This window comes from Sinohyriopsis cumingii, chromosome 15 (assembly GCF_028554795.1).
Source record: "Sinohyriopsis cumingii isolate HCF-2022 chromosome 15, ASM2855479v2, whole genome shotgun sequence".
NCBI lineage: Eukaryota > Metazoa > Mollusca > Bivalvia > Unionida > Unionidae > Sinohyriopsis > Sinohyriopsis cumingii.
This window is the reverse complement of record NC_142975.1, coordinates 30,557,369-30,579,366: the sequence shown is the minus strand read 5'-3', so window position 1 is coordinate 30,579,366 and position 21,998 is coordinate 30,557,369. Positions and strand designations below refer to the sequence as shown.

At 42.0% G+C, this 21,998-nt stretch overlaps 1 protein-coding gene across 3 annotated transcripts in view; it reads right to left on the bottom strand.

Annotated features, from left to right (window-relative positions):
* The window catches only part of LOC149781486 (uncharacterized), a 65,740-nt gene that overhangs the window by 31,387 nt on the left and 12,355 nt on the right, over positions 1-21,998 (bottom strand). For all 3 annotated transcript variants that reach the window (XM_089935569.1, XM_089935571.1, XM_089935570.1), the window contains exon 2: positions 365-469. The gene's annotated coding sequence lies outside the window, so the exon portion shown is untranslated. The remainder of the gene's footprint in view (positions 1-364; positions 470-21,998) is intronic.

Genomic DNA, 21,998 nt, shown 5'->3' with positions numbered 1-21,998 from the left:
CTTGATGATATTAGCCTATATTCCAAGCTAAATCAATTAGGTGCAGTATCACTTCATTAATTTGCGTAACTCTCGCTCATTTTCGAAGTCTTTCTAGATCTTATATATTTCCTCCAGAGTGGTAACAAGGTCAGTTATTTCAGTGCAAGACTATCTAATTAATATTCAGGTATATCGCTAGTTATCGAACGTCTCGACAGGATAAACTGATATTTTAAATTTGACCAAAATTGGATCAGAAATATGTACTTCAGAGTTATAAAAAGCACTTGCTGACGGACGCAAGATGCACGACGGATATGCACAGCCGTACCATAAGCTAGTTTGGGCTTACAGCTAGGTGAGCTAAAAGTGGGTTACAAACCTTATATTCTTGAGCGTGGATTCAAAATCCTTCGGACGAGAGCGTCGGCAGAACACATAAAATTCATTTTTCAATGCCAGTATATTTTCGATCCTTCATCTATTTCTACAAAGAAAAATTGAATACAAATAATGAAATCTTTCTTAAAACATGAAAATCATGTTATCTCTCAAATCAACTGTCAATTCCTTTTTTGCCCTTTCAGTTCATCATTTTGACAACTAAATCTTGCATCGCAACAATCTTCACGGTTTATGACAGGTCATTTCTTAATTATTCATAGCCGCTCCCAACTTTGATTGTTAAGAAAGTCTGTTAGGATTTTATGTTTTCTATAAAGGTTCTATTCAGTTTATTCACAAAGAGACTTATCGGTGCTTGAAGTATTAAACCACTTTCAAAGTCGTCATTCCATAATTTCTGTAACAACTTTTGTTTAGTTTTTACTACTATGCACGGTTTTTTTATTAGAGCTTTCGTAAATAAATCATATGTATCCAAGGATCGAAGACACAGAATTAAAAAAATGATTGTTGACGAAACATTTAATGTAATAATAGCAATAACTGCAAAGCAACATACAAATTATATTGTAGCTCAGTGAAATTAATGACAACATTAGGCTTAACTTTAACATCAGCTTCAAATTATAATCCTGATTTGATAATCATTTTTTCGTTTGGCAACATTAAGATCTGCCAGCAGTCTAGATGACTTCTAAAGTAACCCTTATGCTCGCTGAAAATTTGTATAATATACTTTTTATCCCTGCCATTTTCTCTATTGTCTGATAGGACACATTTTCCAATTTCACGACTTTGTCACTGACAGAAATGTTTTGGTACAGCTATCAAAATAGATGTATTTCATTTCCATAGCTGCAATCTATTATAATATTCATTTGTCGCAAGACAGATGGATATAACAAGTGTCATTTTAGCTTTTCACTATTGATGGAAAATTTATAGCATTTCCTTTTAAATATAATTAGCACAATCTGTAAACAAACTGTTTGGACAAAGTCTTTACAATTTACAAAAGTATTTATAGCGATTCTTTGGGCAAAATGTGCTTTTTTGCATTCTGAAACAATGAATGCGATTGTGCGAACGTATACGTCTAGCCGCTGATCATGATGTCGGCGATGTAGAGGTTAAAAACTTGCTGATGTAGATGATATGCTTTGTGTTGACTTGTTAAAGGCAAATTTTGCTTTTGATGTCCAATTTTGATGGAAATACATTTCTATATGTCTTGTTTTTTAATAACCAAAGCAATTGAACAGTTAATTTAAATGTTAATTGTTACAAGCAAATTCTTTTTAAAATGCTCTTACACAAAGCTTGTGTGAAATTCTGTACGTGTATAACTTACATGAAGCTGGTACACACAGAACTTGTGTGAAACCATGCACATGTATGACTTACATGAAGCTGGTACACATAGAACTTGTGTGAAACCATGCACATGTATAACTCGCATGAAGCTGGTACACACAGAACTTGTGTGAAACCATGCACGTGTATAACTTGCATGAAGTTGGTACACAAGCTTGTCTGAAACCGTGGACATTTATTGCTTACATGGCACATAGCGATGGGCTGACCATTGATCATAAATAAAAAAATTAGTTGATAGCAATGAAAAACTAAGCATTCAAACTCAAAAATAAATGTTCAGTTAATCGGAAACAAGGATGAAAAAAAATCAGAAGATAGTTTTTAGAAGCCAGTTATTCACTTAATTCGCCATTTTTGATAAGCTAATATTTTCTGATCAGTTGTAGATTTGTATTATGTCAAGCAATGATTTTTGATAATTTTCGTTCGTTTGTTTGAGATACTTTTGAAAGAATTCAGATCTGATAGGTATTGATATATGGTAGTATATTGGATACTAAACATGGAAGGTGTTATAGATCATCAATCATACTGGCTCATTGGTCTGATAAAGATGGTAAGATTACTGGTTGTAATACGGTTGATTTGATCCCATGGCCAGGTCAGATTGAAAAACTTTTGTTACACAATCTGTTTTTGGATGAGAAATTGTGTCTGCATTTAATTGCAAAAGTTATTTGGTTTACAGAATTAGATAAGTCACTTAAAAATATGTATGGGACTAGCCAGTTGAAGTTGGGAGAAGTGATGCATTTGAAAGAGAGGGACCAGCAATATTTATACCTGTGCAAAGGATTATGTCAAAGTTTGTTATGCATGCAAAACAATCAAAACCAAGAAAGTCATAATTGTCTGCATTCGTGATAGATATCTTGTGGGAGATAAAGGGATTTTTAGGTATGCAAATTAACAGGACATTATTACCATTGATATGTTTAATGGACTAGTGATCAGTTTCTAAGTGTTTACATTTTTCTTTTAATTGTGACCACATAAACTGATAAGTGTCATGAATTAAAACATTGTGATGCAAATGATTAAACATGTATGACTTTAATATTCAGGTCCTGATTAAGTAAATGAAGTATTATTCAGCTGTAAATTTGCTGACGTAGATGATATGCTTAGTGTTGGCTTCTTAAAGGCAAATTGTACTTTTAATGTCCACTTTTGATGGAAATACATTTCTATATGTCTGGTTTTTAAATAACTAAATATATGGAATAGTTAATTGAAATGTTAATTGTTACAAGCAAATTCTTTTTAAGATGCGCCCACACAAAGCTTGTGTGAAACCATGCGCATGTATGACTTACATGAAGCCGGTATACACAGAACTGGTGTGAAGCCATGCACAAGTATAACTTGCATGAAGCTGGTACACACACAACTTGTGGAAAACCATGCACATGTATGACTTACAAGAAGCCGGTACACAGAACTTGTGGAAAACCATGTACGTGTATGACTTGTATGAAGCCGGTATACACAGAACTGGTGTGAAGCCATGCACATGTATAACTTGCATGAAGCTGGTACACACAAAGCTTATGTGAAACTATGCACATGTATGACTTACATGAAGCTGGTACACAGAACTTGTGGAAAACCATGTACGTGTATGACTTGTATGAATCTGGTATACACAAAGCTTGTGTGAAACTGTACATGTATGATTTGCATGAAGCTGGTACACACAGAACGTTTGGAAAACCATGCACATGTATGACATACATGAAGCTGGTACACACAGAACTTGTGTGAAACCATGCACATGTATGACTTACATAAAGCTTGTACACACAGTACTTGCGTGAAGCCAACCAGATGTATGACTTACATGAAGCTGTTACACACATAACTTGTGTGAAACCGTGCACATTTATTGCTTATATGGTACATAGCGATGGGCCGACCATTGATCATAATAAAAAATTTAGTTGATAGCAATGACTAATTATGTATGACTTTAATATTCAGGTCCTGATTAAGTAAATGAAGTATTATTCAGCTGTAAATTTGCTGATGTAGATGATATGCTTTGTGTTGGTTTCTTAAAGGCAAATTGTGCTTTTGATGTCCACTATTGATGGAAATACATTTCTATATCTGGCTTATAAATAACTAAAGCCATTGAACAGTTACTTTAAATGTTAATTGTTACAAGCAAGTTCTTTTTATATTGCGCCCATACAATATTTGTGTGAAACCATGCGCATGCATTACTTTAATGGAATTGGCGCCCACACAAAACTTGTGTGAAACCATGCACATGTATACATTGTATGAAGCTGGTACACACAGAACATGTGTGAAATCATGCACGTGTATGACTTACATGAAGGTGGTATATAATGAATACAATTAAAATAAAGGGAGATAAGACCACATTGACTAAATTCTGTCAATCTTAAAAATGTCCTGCACGTTGAGTATATATATTTTTTAAATCTTTTTTATTATATTATGTACAGATTGGAAACTGACTATAGTAGAACTGCATTCAGAGTGTGATTGTTGTTTTTGCATAATATACATATTTCTTGAAATTCCAATATCTAGAATTTTAAATCCTTCTATTTTATATTCATGAAATCATGTATTTAGTTTGCAGTTGTATCTTGTGCAACAATAAATAAAAGAATGTTTTTATGTGTGTCGCAGTAGTTTAGATTTTTTCCAATTGTCAGTGTCATGTTTTAAACATATTAATCATCAGAAGCCTAATCTACTATTAGGCATTTATGATTTTGTGGTTGTTGAGTTAATATATATGAACATTTTTTTTTATTTTGTTCCAACTGAAATGTAAAATCTTTTGTTTAAAATATTAGTAAAAACTGACTAAACAAGCAAAGCATGTTCTTATATACTTTCAGCGATGGACAAACCACATATGAATGAATGTGTTTAATCATGGGCTTGCAACAGTATATTAGTTTCATAAAGCCGATCAGCCATAGGCAGTTGTCTTCAGTTAACAAAGTTGTGGAACACAAATAACGTAAAAGAATAAAAAAAAGTAACATTTTTATTTGGTTAATCATATTTATATCGATAAAAGAGATCATTTATGTTCATTATTAACATTTTGACCTAGAGAGCAAAAATATAGATGTATAAGAAACAAAAATGAAAATTTGCTCTCAGCAACTGAATTTAATGGATTATTGTTTGTGTGAAACTGATAATCAGCCATGAAATTCAGACCAATTCACATCACTAATTGCACTGGTACACACAAAGCTTGTGTGAAATCATGCACATGTATAATTTGCATGAAGCTGGTACACACAAAGATTGTGTGAAGACATGTACATGTGTAACTTAAATGAAGCTGGTAACGAAAAACTTGTGAAACTATGCACATGATAACAAACAAAATGTAATGAAACTGCATATGTATAACTTGCATGAATGAGGAAGAAGTAAAGGACAATTATTGATATTTAAACAATGGGGCTATATAGGAGATTATTAGATACACAAGTACCTTGGTTTCTGCATCATGTTATTCTATATTTAAACATGTTAGTAGTGAAGTGGGATACTATACGTACAATGGGAATTATCATTAAAAACACCCCTGGGTCAATATACATACAATGGAAATTTAACATGGCGAAAAATCGTGGGTCAATATACGTACAAGGGGATTTAACATGGCGAAAAATCGTGGGTCAATATACGTACAAGGGGAATTTAACATGGGGAATAGAGTTTGGGCTTGTTTAGGGACAAGGGGATTTTTTTTTTTAAGAAAAAGGGGTAGGCAATTGAAAAGTCATTCTCTTTTCGAGAAATATGGCTGGCCCTGAAAAGGGCCTTTGGGTTTATGTTAATGTTTCCATTAACATAAAGGGCACCGCATTGGTCTTCTTCTTGTCCTTAGGCTGCTTCTCACTGTTGGCCCGTAAATCAGCACTCTTTTGAGGCATCCTTGTCTTTCGACGTAGATCCTACGTATCCACAGACTGGTGTTTGTCCTGTGGACAACGGTCCACTTGGATCGGACATACATGAGAATGTCCGTCCTGAACATCATGGAAGACACAAGTGTAGAAGATTGCACATCGGTCCACATCTTGAAGCGACGAGAACAGGTGAATCAATGCAGTGAACTGCGCTTATTTATAGGTAGAGGTAGGATTGAAACGGATTGAGTTCATTCACCAATCCGAACACGCGTTACAAAATTCAGTCAGCCCGCATCCAATCCGAAGAGAGCAGTCTGTGACGTCACGTAGTCTATATAGATTCGCTAGCGCTTGTGTGCAGTCAATCTATGCGACAGTGATTCAACATGACGGAAACTCAGAAAACGATCCATTGGGGTGCACCAACAGGGGAGACTGTCCAAGGGAACCCGGACTTACTTTCAGAAGAGGTGAATTGGGATTTTGTGGATTTTCTCTCCTCGCAAGAATTTGTTCCGGAACCTTCGTTACCTTCTTCATTACCGCAAGTGGAGAATTTTAGACAGAGACAGAAAGAAGAATTGGAAATTTATGCAACGACAAAAGGAAGCGGAACAAGCTTTTCTCCTACAGCAACAACAAGAAGAAGAGGTAAGAAAAAAACAACAGCAACAACAGCAAGAAGAAGTAGCAGCAAAGAAACAAGAGGGTGAAAATCAAACGGTCACGGTACTGTTGGACATTTTAGCGGAGTTAAGAAGTCTGAAACAAATTTATTACGACCGAAGAGAATACGACCTTCCCGAGCTAAACACGTTAACCCTGTGACTAAGCCTACCGTACCACCCTTAGTGATTTCAACCCAATCATCATCATCAGCAACATTACGCAGTCCAGAAGTAGGCCTTGGCCGTGGCAAAGGCTTAAGGCAGTTAAAGTTGATTGCTTAAACTCACCCCTACACCAAAATAAAAAGGCCCTTTTCAGGGCCACCCACATTTCTCGAAAAGAGATAGCCTTTCAATTTGCCAATAACTAAAAAAAACTAACCCATTTTACCCCTATAGTACGTGTCTTTGTATGAGTGCGTGAGTGTAGCTTCTTATTTTAAAATCAAAACTCAAAGACACTTACCTTATATCATTAATTTATTCTTTTATCCATTGTTACAATCCAATTCACAATTCACAATACGTAACTTTAAAAAAAGTTCATTGACTTCTTCTGTCTCCTTGTTTAGTCTCTCTGTTTTTTAAATTTCTTCACCGTCACACTCTTTTCCTCTTCTTCTTCCTCCTCGCTTTCTTCCCTTCTTCTTTTCTTCTCCTGTTTCTTTTTCTTCACCTGTCTGCTTTCTTCCTCTGAAGAATCCCTCTCTTCCTCTGAATAATCTCTCTCTTCTTCTGAAGAATTCCTCTTTTCCTCTGATTCCTCTTGTTTCTTTTTTGGGCAATCTGGAGACCAATGTCCTTTTTCTTTACAATAATAACAGGTATCTTTACTTTTGTCTTTTCTAGCCCCTGTTTTTTTTTCTTTTTTGACAGTCTGGACACTCTGAAGACCAATGCCCTTTCTTCTTACAGATATAGCAAGTATCTTGACTTTTATCTCGAAAGGAAGGAGAGTAGTCCGTCGGCTGGTCTGAAGAGAATTTTCTAATGACCCCTCGCAAAGCTCTGACGAAACGTTCGATTTGGTTAGTCTCTTCCATCGTTGTGCTCGGCTTGAGAGTGAAATGAATAGTGAAACGACAAGACACACACCCTTTTATATACGCTGGTCTGCCATGACTATAAATTAGTCTATGGTGTTTAAACTTGAGTCATTTGACGTTTGGCACTCAAGATGAAACGATCCTATTCATTCGAGAAGAAAGAAGAAGAAAGTAAGAGGCAGAAACGTGATCTATCGCCTCGTACCAGGGCTGAAATCTTGGCACAAATTCATGCCAGTGATTTTGAAGAGGACATGAGTGAACCAGAATTTGAAACCTCTAAACCAAGTTCACCACCCTTAGTCAACCCTGAAAAATACTATTCCATTCGAGAGACGGAAAAGGGCTCCTCTAGAAAATTTAGAACCACGGCTTACAAATACACGGTGAAGTTTAAAGATTTCAAGGCTGAAGTGCCGTTAGAGAAAGCAGAAGTGTTTATCACTGGGGTGTGGGATTCTCTGCTCACTGCACTCAAGCGACAATGTCAACCCAAAGAAGACGATCGCTTGAGACTTTCCATACAACACGACGGTTTGAAATCCCCTGTTTGGATCGAGTTTAGCACCCCTGCAGAATTGACCGCTTCCAAAGTCATGGACAAGATTCAACACGTGCAACAATCTAATGACCAGTTTGACATCACCGATGGAAAAGCCACATTGGACATGACCCACGTCTCTCCTCCTCAAGGGACCGGACGCAAAAAGATGTTATCGGTGAACGAGCTTCGCAGCATTAAGCGTAGCCTTGTCCAAATTCACAATCCTCATGACCAGATGTGTTTAGCCCGTGCCATCGTGGTGGGACGAACCTATGCCAACAAGAACGACACGGTAGAATGGAAAAGAACCTGGAACACTATTCAACGTTCCTATCGAGCCAAACAACGAAACGAAGCAGAACTCCTGTTGCAACAAGCTGGCCTGTCCAAAGACACACCCTGTGGCATTCCTGAGATGCAAAAATTGCAAGATGTACTAACTCCACGCTACACCTTGAAAGTGCACCCTCAAGAAATGCGAGGGCCTCTGTTGTTTCGAGGCCAAGATTTTAAGGACGGAAAATACATTCATGTTTATTATCACGATGACCATTTCGATACCATTACCACCATCACCGGATTCCTATGATACGGTTATTATTGTGAGAAATGTGATTATGGTTATAACAATCGAGAGCAACACAAGCATTGTGGAATGAAATGTCCAGGATGTTTGGCCTCTCCACCCTGTCTGAGCGAAGAACCAGTGCCTTGTTCAACTTGTCTGCGCACGTTTGTCAGCCCTACCTGTTACCAACAACATTTGAAAACACAAGGTTCACAGCAGAAATGTGCTTGTCAACTCCTGAAATTGTGCCCTACCTGTGGACAAGGCATACTTACTAATAATGCCAAGGCACACGTATGTCGAGGAAAGAAAAAATGTCACATTTGTCACCACATCGTGGACTTGGAACACCAATGCTACGTGCAAAAATACCAACCCCCACCAGAGAAAGAGGACGGTCACAAGAAGAAAGGCAATTTCATCTTTTTCGATTTCGAATGCATGCAAGAGACCGGCATTCACATCCCTAATTTCTGCGTGGCTCATCGAGCGTGCGAGAAGTGCATTCAAGAACCTATCTTCAGTCATTGCCCTCACTGCAGCAAGACTCCTGGAGGGCGTGAAAAAATCTTTCGGGGACCGAACACGTTAGCCGATTTCGCTCGATGGGTCTTAGACCCCATCGACAAGACGTGGAGCCAAGAGGACATCGAACGTTACGGAGATTGTCATCGTCATGCCACGGTGATGGCTCACACTTTCTCCGGATACGATGGACAATTTCTTCTCAGATACTATACGGAACATGGCACCGAGCGTCCTAAAGTGACTTTGAACGGAGCCAAAATCATTTTCATGCAAGTGGGACAAGTACAGATTAAAGATTCGATGAGCTATTTGGCCATGCCTTTGAGTCGAATGCCTAAAACGTTTGGAATGACAGAAATGGCTAAAGGGTACTTTCCACACTTTTTCAATACGGAAGCCAATCAACACGCCGTTCTACCCCATTTACCTGAGGCTCACTATTACGACCCCGACAACATGCGTACCGAACAACGAGAAGCTTTCTACGCTTGGTACCAGGCTCACGCCTCGGACCCTTTCGACTTTCAGGAAGAAATGCTAAAGTACTGTCGTTCCGACGTGGACATTTTATGACGTTGCTGTGGAAAATTTCGAGAACTGTTCATGGAACACGGAGGGGTCGATCCGTTGAAAGAAGCTTGCACCATTGCCAAAGCGTTTTCCTTAGTGTATCGACAACAATTCATGCCTGAAAAGACTGTGTGTGTCATCAGTCCTCAAACGACCCACTATGTCAAACGTCAATACTCGGTCAAAGCCCTACGTTGGTTACATTACTTGTGCGACAAGGAAGACAAGTGGATTCAGCATGCCCGCAACGGAGGGGGTGAAAAGACCATCGGAACGTATTCGGTCGATGGCTGGGACTTAGAAAACCCCAAGATCGTGTACGAGTTTAACGGTTGCTTATTTCACGGATGTCCCGTCTGTTACCCTGACCGTGGCACTAAAAATCAGTTTTTACAACGAACCATGGAAGACTTGTACCAGGACACATGTCAGCGACGCCTAAAGTTAGAACAGCAAGGATACCAAGTGGTGGAAATGTGGGAACACGAGTACGATCACCGAATGAAAACCGATCCCGAGTTTAAACGCCTCGTGGAAAGTTACCAGTTCATGGACCCGTTGAACCCGAGGGATAGTTTGTACGGAGGAAGGACCAATGCCACCTGTTTGCTGTACCAAGCCGACGAAGAGAAAGGAGAAGAAATCAAATACTTGGACGTGTGTTCGCTGTATCCCTACGTGTGCAAATATTGTCGCTTTCCTGTAGGGCACCCGCAATTGCTGACGGAAAACATCGACCTGAAAAACATTCGACAATACGAAGGCTTGATCAAGTGTAAAGTTTTGCCTCCCACGGACTTGTACCATCCCGTCTTACCTCACCATTGTCAAGGCAAACTGATGTTTCCCTTGTGCCGTACTTGTGCCGAAACGTGCAACCAAGACCAACCTTGTCAGCACACCCAGGAAGAACGTGCCTTGACGGGAACCTGGGTCAGCGTAGAATTGTTCAAAGCTCTGGACATGGGATACCAACTGTTAGAAGTGTACGAAATTTGCCACTTTCCTAAGACACAACAATACCACAAAGGTGATCCCAGTCAGAAAGGCATTTTCGCCGACTACGTGGATGCCATTTTGAAACTGAAACAAGAAGCCAGCGGTTATCCTTCCTGGTGTCACACTCCCGAAGACCAAATACAATTCAAAGAGAAATACTATGAACAAGAAGGCATCTCTTTAGACCACATCGAAAAAAACGAAGGCAGGCGATCGTTTGCCAAAGTGATGTTAAATTGCTTATGGGGTAAAATGGCACAACGACCGTGTTTACCCAAGACGGAATATTTGACAGAACCTTCCCGCTACTTCCAGATGATTCACGACAAAACCAAATACATGAAACACGTGGACGTCGTTCGAGAGAATTTGATCTTGGTCAATTACAAAGAAGATCTGGACTTTGTACAAGACGACCCCTATGGAAATGTCATCATTGCGGCTTACGTGACAGCTCATGCTCGCTTAAAATTGTACGAAGCTTTAGAACTGTTAGGGGAACGCGTCCTGTACTTTGACACGGACAGTTGCATTTACTTCCATCACCCAAGTCAACAGCACCCTAACATCGAAGGAGACCGTTTAGGAGCCTGGACAGACGAAGATCCCGACGACAAGATTCTAAGTTTCGTCAGTGGTGGTCCCAAAAATTACGGCTACGAATACCGGGACGAACAAGGAGAAGTGCACACGACGTGCAAAGTGAAAGGACTGACTCTGAATTATCGTACCAGTCGAGTGGTCAATTTTGGGGTATTGAAAGAAGCCTTACAATCGGGAGAGGATGGAAACTTTAAAGTGACCACCTATCAACCGAACAAGATTGTACGTTTACGCACTCATCACATCGTCAGTCGGCCCTTGGAAAAAGTCTATCAAATCGTGTACCAGAAGCGAGTGCGACTTCCCAATCATTTCACCTTACCGTATGGACACGTTGGTATAAAACATTGGTTGTAAGAGGATAGTTACCCCACCAGAAAGATGACTTCGCCACAGCAAGAATCGAGTGAGAAACCCGATGAGAACTCCAAGTTCAAACCCTACCATTTTCCAGTCTTCTTACCTGACTATTGTGATTGTGCCCGTCGATTGGACACGTTTCAGAAATGGCCTACGGATAGGGAAGGATTACCTTCTTCTTATGTTTTAGCTAGAACAGGATTTGTCTACTTGGGACCTGAGTCAGGATTGGGATACGAGGTAGTGTTTCGCTTGCGGACTGAAGTTACGAATGGATCTATGTATCTATAAAGATTCAGCTATTCTGGAACATACTCGATGGTCTCCGCACTGCCCTTACCTTTCTATGGCCTTTCCACCCATCACACTACGGTACAATGTTGACGGTACCTTAGAGACGGTACCTTCCAGAACAGGACATAAAAAAACGTAAAAAAGGAAAGATGTACAAGCTGGAGACTGCATTGCGACTAGTATAAAAAGGGGCTATGGTCAAGATCGATAGTTCATTGTGACTACCAAGACCGAGCGAACAAGATGAATACTTTCAGAGAAACACAGAACAAGTTGTTTAGAAAGGCACAATTCAAGTGTGAGGCTTCGGAAGTGGAATGCGATTGTGAGCCTTGCGATGGGTACGATGCTGTACGCTGTGACCGTAGCGATGCCGTAAAGCATCATGGGAACTTTAGTGTCACTACCCCTATCATGGAAAGGGATGCTGTGCGTGTCAAACCTGTGGGATGCGAAAGTGATGCCGCTCGTCCTCTTGGACACTTTACTGGGTTTAAAGGGGAATGTTCACCTTCACGTCTACCCCCCTGCGGATGTCATCCAGCCCTGAGCAAACTCCTGCCCATGTCACTCAACCCTCATCGAAACGAACCTGTGAAAGACGAATATTCGTTCCCTGTGCGTTTGTCGGAATACTGCGACTTTGAAAATCGTCTTCAATCGTTCAAAGGAAAATGGCCAAAGTATCTGGGAGGACCGACCCCCGAAGAATTAGCCAGAGCCGGATTTTTCTACTTGGGCGAAGGAGATAAAGTCAAGTGCTTCAGTTGCGGTGTGTCACTTCACCACTGGGAACCGCAAGATTCGGCCTACGTAGAACATGCTCGATGGTCACCGAATTGTCATTACTTACCCTTAGTGGGACCGAGACATTGAAGTAACTTACCATAATCTGTTCATGGATACTTTACAAGAGAACATTCGTGCTTTGCCTGTGGAGTTGAGAGAACGCATTTACCGAGAGCTGGTCAAAATACAAGTGAAACGTAAAGAACAATTGCATCCGTTACGTCACCGGTGTTTGAACCACTGGTACCTGAATGCTATACAAGGACTGATTGAGTTGAAAGTGTTCCATTGGGCAGACATTGATCAACGACCCCCTGGTTTTAAAAAGGAATGGTTTGGTATTGACGATTCTATCTACTACATTGTAAACGTACTGCATCGAATTCCAGAGGAAGAGTTAACGAATTACCAACATCTTGTACACAATGTCAACTTGGTGAAAGAGGAAACTTCTGAACGAATTGTAACGTGTAAATTAGTGACTAAACGATTTAGATTCGACAATGAATTGAAACCATGTTTGCGCAAACAGTACATTTCTTGTGTCAGACCAAAGAGGATTTAGTATGACCTATTCATGGATACTTTGCTAGAGAACATTCGTGCTTTGCCTGTGGAGTTGAGAGAACGCATTTACCGAGAACTGATCAAAATACAAGTGAAACGCAAACTCAAAGTTATTCATCCGTTTTTAAATTATGCTCTGTTCCAAAGGACAAGAAGACTGATTATGAGTGGATATTACATTAGGCACAAAGTTAAACGAGGCTATTGGCCACCACCCAACGATTCCAAAAACAGTGTATATACTTATGGATACTTTACAAGAGAACATTTTGGGCTTGCCTGAGGAGTTGAGAGAAAGGATTTACCGAGAGCTGGTGAAAATACAAGTGAAACGTAAAGAACAATTGCATCCGTTACGTCACCAGATCTTTAACCACTGGTACCTGAATGGTATAAGAGGACTGATTCGTCAGAAATTTTTTCAGTGGTCAGACCTTGTTGAACACTTTCAGTTTGGGGATGATGATGGACTAGACGTTCGTAATTTTGGTTACTTCGAGATTCACTTACTGCAACGTATTGAGGAAGACGAGTTAAAGGATTACCAACATTTGTTACATGGAATCTGCTTAGAAAAAGACGAAACATCTAGACAAACTCTGACGTTTCAGTTACAGTATGTAACATTTAAATTCCCTACTGGAGAACGAACATGTTTGGTTAGAAATTACCTTTATTGCTTCCGAAACAAAGACACTATAAAATCAAGTTGCCATGCCACGGATTATGTCACATATTATTGAACAGATTCCGTGGAAGGAACTCAATGACCATATTCAAACCGTGGATCATTACCATCGATTATTACAAGAACTGTATCCATTCAATTTGGGTCGACAAATGGTGTGTGTCTTAGTGACTTGTTTTCTGGGATTTCGTTTACCAGCCGATTCTTTGTGGACTCTTTACGATCAGTACTTACCACCTCAATGGCCTTAAATGGTCACGAAAAACTGACTTACATCCCCATTGGACAGATGTCCGTGCCTGGAAAGAATGGGGTTTTGAGGCTTGGACCCAAGAAGTGGCCCAGTATGCACGAGAGTTGTTCAAGGAAAAAAGTTACTTTTCAACCCGTGTTAGTGACGGTGCCAGAAGAACCCGTCACCCAGGACAGGACTGTCGTGGACAGGCCTGAAAGACCCTTTCGGGAGGACACTTGTGTGACCTTACCCCCTACTATAGAACTGGTTAGAACATTACCCAAAACATGTTGTTGTTGTACAGACACTTGTTTTTATTCCACGTTAATGGTTATCATGTGCCTTTTATTCTTGTACTTAAGCCTTTGGCTTTTATGTATTTTTGTCTTTCGTATTCATGTTTGAAAAAAAAAACATTCAATAAACGTGTTCTGAAAAAGTATATAAACTCTTGTCTTGTTTGTTTTCGTGTCACAAGTGACATTTCTCACACAATGGCTACCTCTACTGTCTCTGCTCCCTCTTCCTCTACTGTCAAAGTCATCGACGAACACTTAGATCGTGCCAGTTGGGAGGCTTTGTATCTTCGCCATCCCTTTAACATGCTCATTGCTGGACCTAGCGGTTCAGGCAAAACCGAATTCGTCAAACGTTTGATCGAACATAAACATCATTTGATCGATCGGCCACCTCAACGGATCGTGTGGTGTTACAAAGAGTGGCAATCGACGTACAACTTCTTGCGAGAAAGTCAAGGCGATTCCATCGTGTTTGTGGAAGGCATTCCTAAAGAAGACGACGGCATCGTCTCTGACTCCCGTCAAACCCATTTGGTCATTTTCGACGACATCTTAGGAGAAGACGAAGAAGAAATTAAATTGTGGTTCACGCGCAAAGGGCATCACCGTAATGCCAGTGTCGTTTACATCACCCAAAATTTGTTTCAACAAAGTAAAGCCCATCGCACCATCAGTCTCAATGCACATTACGTGGTCTTGTTTAAAAGCCCTCGAGATAAATCGCAAGTGCAAGTCTTAGCCAAACAGTTAGGAACGCCTTGGTTGACTCAGGCGTACGACGATGCCACTCAAACGCCACACGCCTATTTACTCGTCGATTTGAAACCTACGACCCCCGAGGATTTGCGATTTCGTACCCACTTGTTTCACCACTGGTGCCAAGACGGAGGGCCTGTCCTGTACACGTCTCCGTCCTCGACTTCATTTCACTCCCCATAAAAAAATCTATAAAAACCTCAGACCTTTATTCGTCTGTCTCACACAACGTCAACATGACGTCCCTTCAGTCGCATCTTCCCGTCAAATTGATTCGTGCCTTGTATGGCATCAGTCGAGAAAAAAATCCACAAACACGAGCTCGTGTCTTAGAAGCTAGTCTCAAAGAAGTCTTACGATGTTTCACGGTGACGGCACGTCAAATACTCCAAGGAATCATTCAGATTCCTCATCAAACCAAACGCTTTTTCGATCGAAACAAAGTCGCTTTGGTCCAACTGGCCGATCTCCGCATCGACACTCAAACCAAAAAACAAATCATTTGAAACCTGGAGGGAGAGGTACTCTAGGAGGGGTCATCATTCGCTCACTCTAAAGATGGGATCCTAATGCCCCCAAAGTTATACCCAAGAAAAAAGTCCAACGAAGCCCCAAGAAGAAAAAGAAAAAGACCAGGTCCCCAAGGAGAACTTCTCCAGTGGCGGGACCCTCCTCTGACCAGACACCACCACCCCGGAAAAAGAAAAGAAGCCCCCAGAAAAAGAAACAGAGAAAAAGTCCCCAGAAAAAGAAAAGCCCACAGAAGAAAACTAGTCGCAAGAGAGGCACTTCGGACAGGACGCAACTTTACACTCGCAAACCACGACCTGCCACGGCGGTGACTGCGTCTCCGGCATCCTCACGTTCATCCACTTCTCCGTTGATGACACCAAGAACTGAAGAGTACTTGGAGACATTGATTACACCAAGAACATCTCCGTTGATGACCCCAAAAAGAACTTCCCCAGTGGCAGGACCCTCCAATTTAGCGGCAGTGGCTGCTGCTCACAAAGTACCTTCTCTCAAAATCAAAGTCCATGAAAGATCGGGCATGTTACAAAGTTTACTGGATTTGTCCAAGCAAGAACTGGCTCGATTTAGTCCGTTGCGTACCCCTGCACGACGTGTCATGCCTGTCCTCAAACTGATACGACGTAAAGACAATCACTGGCGACGCGTTCCAGTATAAAAAAGGCCTGTGACCAAGTCGGGGGTATCAGTGTTTTTTCGGTGTTCCTGAAGACTGAAAGATGTCACCCTCCAGAAAACCCCAAGGAAAGAAAAGGAAAGGACTACCACCACGTTTAGCCAAACATGGGGACATGTTATCTATCCTGTCCAAAGCTTCTCCACCTCCACGAAAAAAACTCATTCAATCGGCCTCCATAGAGGTCATCAATACCGTGTGTGAATGTTGTTTGAACGTCTTGAAAGGCACGATCCCTTTGTCCAAACACCAGAAACAATGCTTAAGCAAACATCGTCACGTTCTTCGCCAAATGGTTCAAAAGAAAATTCCCATTCGTCAAAAGAAGAAGATGTTGGTCCAACGTGGAGGCATTTTGCCTCTCTTGTTAGGCCCCATACTGAAAGGAGTCTTGGGAACCATGTTGGGAGGACTGGTGGGAGCAAGATAAAAAGGCCCTCTGAAGTCCCAAGATCTCAGAATCGACCCCTGACAACCCCATGGAAGGACGAAAACTAGCTTTAGTGCCTTACAAACGATGGATGGAATACCATCGGTGGCAAGAACAACGCACCCCGCATTTACCTCCCAATCCCAATTTGAGCGAGATGTCCCAGTTACAACACGAATTGCAATCCTTGATGGATCGCCAAGATTTGTCCGAAACAGAAAAATCGCAAAAGTACGGTCAACTTTTGCAACGACTGCAACTCTTTCACCAGAAAGCTTTAGACGAAACAGCTCTACCCACTCTGAAAGATTTTAAGACCTTGATGAAAAGTCCAGCTCCATCATCACTACCACCACCACCACCACCACCACTACTACCATCCCCAGGGGTCACCAGAGATGCTACCCCACGAAGACCTGAGGAAGAAGAGATGCGAGAAGTGTTTCAAACACCGTCAGCAGCTCCCATTTCGAGTAAGATTGCAGCATCCTTGTTGACCCCGTCCCCCACACCCCAACAAGAAGAAATGAAAGCTTGGGCTAAAAAGATGATGTCCACTCCTCCTTCGACAGAAGTGAAAAAGAAAGAAGGGAAACCAGAAGGGAAAAAAGAAAAGAAGACCAAAGCCATTCCATTGCCACCTCCACCTCCACCACTACCTTCGACTTCTACTCCCGTAGCCCATCGGACACGTAAATCCGTTTCCAAACCACCCTTTCGTCTCACCCAAAGTAGCATCACCGAAGAGTGGGTGACTTATTAACACACCAAAAAAAAAATGGAAAAAGTCTTAGCCAGCATTTACTACGATCCCTCCCATCCTGCAGGTTACGCAGGAGTTCAAAAATTGTATCGTGCTGCCAAAACTCGACTGAAAAGTCTCCGTTTACCTCAAGTGCAACGATGGTTACAAGAACAAGCAACCTACACTTTACACAAACCCATTCGACGCAAGTTTGCCAGAAGTCGCACCCGAGTGGAAGGTATCGATCATCAATGGCAAGCCGATTTAGCCGATGTCTCTCATTTGGCCAGCTACAATCGCGGCTACAAATATTTGTTTTGTGTCATCGACGTCTTTTCCAAATTTGCCTGCGTTGTGCCCTTGACTTCCAAATCGAGCAGCGAGTTAGTGCGAGCCCTGCAACGGGTGTTGAAACAAAGCGGTCGTCACCCTCTTCGATGGCAAACGGACAAAGGCACCGAATTTCTGAACCAAGCTTTCCAAAAAGAATTAAAGAAACGTGACATTCATTTTTTTACCACCGAGAATCCCGAAACCAAAGCCACCATCGTGGAACGTTTTCAACGCACTTTGAAAGAACGCATGTGGAAATATTTTACGCATCACCACACTCTGAAGTACATCGACATCTTACCGCACCTGGTACAAGCGTACAACCAATCTTACCATCGAAGCATCGGACGTGCCCCGCAAGACATGACTCCCGACAACGAAGTGTTGGTGTTTGAGCGTCTGTTTGGTACGTCCCCGACGAGGGCTGTCCCCAAGAAAAGTGGAATGTTGGTCGTAGGAGATTGGGTGCGCATTGGCAAAACCAAACGCACTTTCGACAAAGGTTACTTACCTAACTGGACGACCGAACTGTTTCGCGTCACTGGACGAATGCATGGCCGTCATCCTGCCGTCTATAAATTGGAAGACATGAACGGAGAAGTGCTCAAAGGAACGTTTTATTTGCCCGAGTTACAACGTGTCACCAAAAAAGAAGACGACGTGTACGACATCGAAAGCATTCTCGAACGCAGAACCCGTAAAGTGGGCAAACGACGTGTCAAAGAAGTCAAAGTACGTTGGAAAGGATATCCACCCAGTTTTGATTCTTGGATCGACGCTTCGCAAGTCATCGACTATAAAAAGAAGTGACCATCATGCCCTTTCACACAGATTCAGCTACTGCGACCACTCCTTCTTCACCTAGTTCTTCTGTGCAAGATTTACATAAACAACCCTTGTGGGTGTGGTGTGGAGAACGTGTGCCTAAAACACAAATCGTCTTTTTCTGCCAAATCTTCGTGGTGTATTGTGTCATCGGGGCAGCCATTGCCAATTTGAGTTTGCAACAAGGAGACAAACAATTGTGGACCATTTTATTGAGCGGTTGCATCGGTTACCTGCTTCCCAATCCCTCCCTGAAATTCTCCTCGAACGGGAACCTTGTGTCCAGTGCCAGTGTCAGTCACCACTCCAACCACAACCAGAACCCCATTTTGGATGGAGACACGCCTCTGACGTCCAGTAACCCCTCGGACAGCCACAGAACTCTGGAATTATGAGTCACCAAAACCAATTTTACTTAACCTTACCCAGTGACAGTTCCATGGAGGTGTTTCCCAACAACACGTTGTGCTGTTACACGGCTAAATTACCTCAGGCCATCCCGTTAGATCACGAAGCCCATTGGGAAGTGGCTTTAGTAGAAATGATTCACCCGACCCAAGTCCTCAATGTCCTTCCCAATCAAAATGTTTTTACGGTGGAAGTTCATGACGAGCAATTGCAACAGGAGTTGGATAAGAAAGTCAAATATGACAATAAAACCTATAATGACAAAACTCGAACGTGGATCTACAACTTGTTGATTCCCCCAGGCTATTATTTTAGTGGTCAACATTTGGTGAGCACCATAGCCTCCAGGTTTAATGTCGTGTTTCTGAAAGCTTTGGAAACTGCCAATAAAAAGGTCACCATGGAGTACCACAAAGCAGCTCGTCGCTTCTTGATGAAATTTGAGCCGAGTAAAATCGTGTCCATTGTATTTTGTCGTGAATGGTTTGACATGTTGGGCGGGAACATGGTACTGAGGAAGAAAGTAGAACAAAAAGGACAACCCGAACTACCAGTCATTTACGACAACGAGACTTTTGCCCAGTATTTTCGTACCCCGGTAGAACTGAACCAAGGACTGAATTTGATGTTCGTGTATTCCGATGTGGTAGAGTACAACGTGGTGGGACACACCTCCGTACCGTTACTGCCTGTCATTCCTTTCAAAGTGGATTCTGCCGCGAACGCTGACGAGGAAGGTGGAAACACTTACCACGTCCACCGCGAATTTGTCCATCCTCACTATTTGCCGGTCAGCAAGTCGTATTTGGACACGGTCAACATTACTATAAAAGGAGATTTGGGACAAAATATTCCATTCACCAAAGGAAAAGTCACGGTGAAACTCCATTTTCGAAAACGGTTCTCTCACGACTCGTAAGTCATGTATCCAGTGTACCGAGGGGTTGCTCGACAGCGAGGACACGGTTTAGGAGATATGTTAAAATCAGCCTTTCGTTCGGTGGCCCCGGTGTTGAAACCGATGGTGACACGCGGATTGCACGCCTTGAAAGATGCGGCACTGACGCAAGGCAAAGAATTTCTCCAAAATGTCATCATCGACAAACAAAACCCTAAAGAAGCCTTCATGAGGGCAGGCAAAAATGTCTTGCTGCAAACGGGCAAAGACATTTTGGGCCGACGAGACACACCTATAAATGCCCTGCACGCTACCGAGTCAGGCATTCAGCAAGGACAAGGCAGAAAGAGACGACGAAGAAGAAAACACCCTTTCACCAGACTTCAAGCTAGAAAGGCCAAGAAAAGAAAAACCGTTCGAGACTTAGACGTTTTCGATTATTGAGAAAGAACAAAAAGATGATGCACCGAGAGTCTTGTGCTTGTTCCAAGACGGAACTGGATATGTTTGCCATGCCCCCCACCATGATGACGATGCAAGAATCCCAGTGGGTGGAATTTCATCCCGTCTCCTCATTGACCGATTCCGCTCCCATCGAGTTTGAAATCAAAGGACAGCCCGAAGATTACATCGATCTGAATAGCAGTTACTTGTACTTGAAAGTGAAAGTGATGGAAGGAACACCCCCGTTAACATAGACGCTGATGAAGCAGTAGCTCCCGTCAATAATTTCATGCATTCCTTGTTCAGCGAAGTGGACTTGTACTTGAATAACAAACTGGTCAGCAGCAGCATGGATACTTACCCTTATCGAGCGTACCTGGAAAATCTCTTGACGTACGGAAAAGAAGCCAAGAACACTCATCTGGATGCTTGCGTGGTATGGAAACCTGACCAAGCGACTAAGTTCAACGGCATTACACTTGCTGGGGATGCTTCAAATCCAACGGGATTTGTAGAACGACAAAAGAAAATTGCTGGAAGTCGTAGTTTAGAACTGATGGATCGTTTGCATTTGGACATGTGGTTACAAGAAAAGTATTTGCTGAACGGGGTGGATGTCCGCCTGAGACTGAATCGCAGTAGTGCTGCTTTCCATTTGATGGCTGCTGCTGATGCCACTTACAAAGCCATCATCCAAGAAGCCAGACTCTACGTGCTTCGTGTGGAAGTGTTACCTAAAGTAGGTAACGACATCAGTCAGACATTGAGCAGAACAACCGCCAAGTATCCGATACGACGCGTAGAAGTGAACGCGTTCACCATTCCTGCTGGACAGCGATCCATGATCGAAGATCATCTGTTCCAAGGACAGTTACCCAAACGTTTGATTGTTGGTATCGTCAAGAATTCAGCTTTCAATGGTGTCTACAACGAAAATCCTTTTGAGTTTAAGCATTACAATGTGTCCAAGATTGAAGTCAGTCGCGATGGCAAGACCTTGTGTACCCGACCTTTCGAGCCTAACTTTGGTGGCGCGAAGAATTACTTGAGATCGTACTTGTCCCTGTACGAAGCTACCGGACAGTTAGGAACCAACACCAGTCACGGCATTACGTACGACGATTATGCAGGAGGCTATGCTTTGTGGGCTTTCGATTTCACTCCAGACCAAGGCAGCGACGAGGGACATTTCCACCCTATAAAATCTGGCCAAATTCGTGTGGAAATTCAGTTTGCGAGTCCACTGGATGCAGGGAACACAGTGAACGTCATCCTGTATGCAGAATTCGATAATACCATAGAAATCAACAGTTTGAGAGAAGTCATTCTAGATTACTAGAAGTCATGGAAGACTGTTATCCCTCTTTACCTAGTGGAGAAACTTTGGACATGAAATGTGAGGAGATCATGGAAGGAGAATCTCAAGACAAAGACGAAGAAGTTGTCATAATGAAATCGAGATGGCCAGAACAAGAAGCCCATTTAGTCTCCTGTTTTGCCAAACACTTGGTGG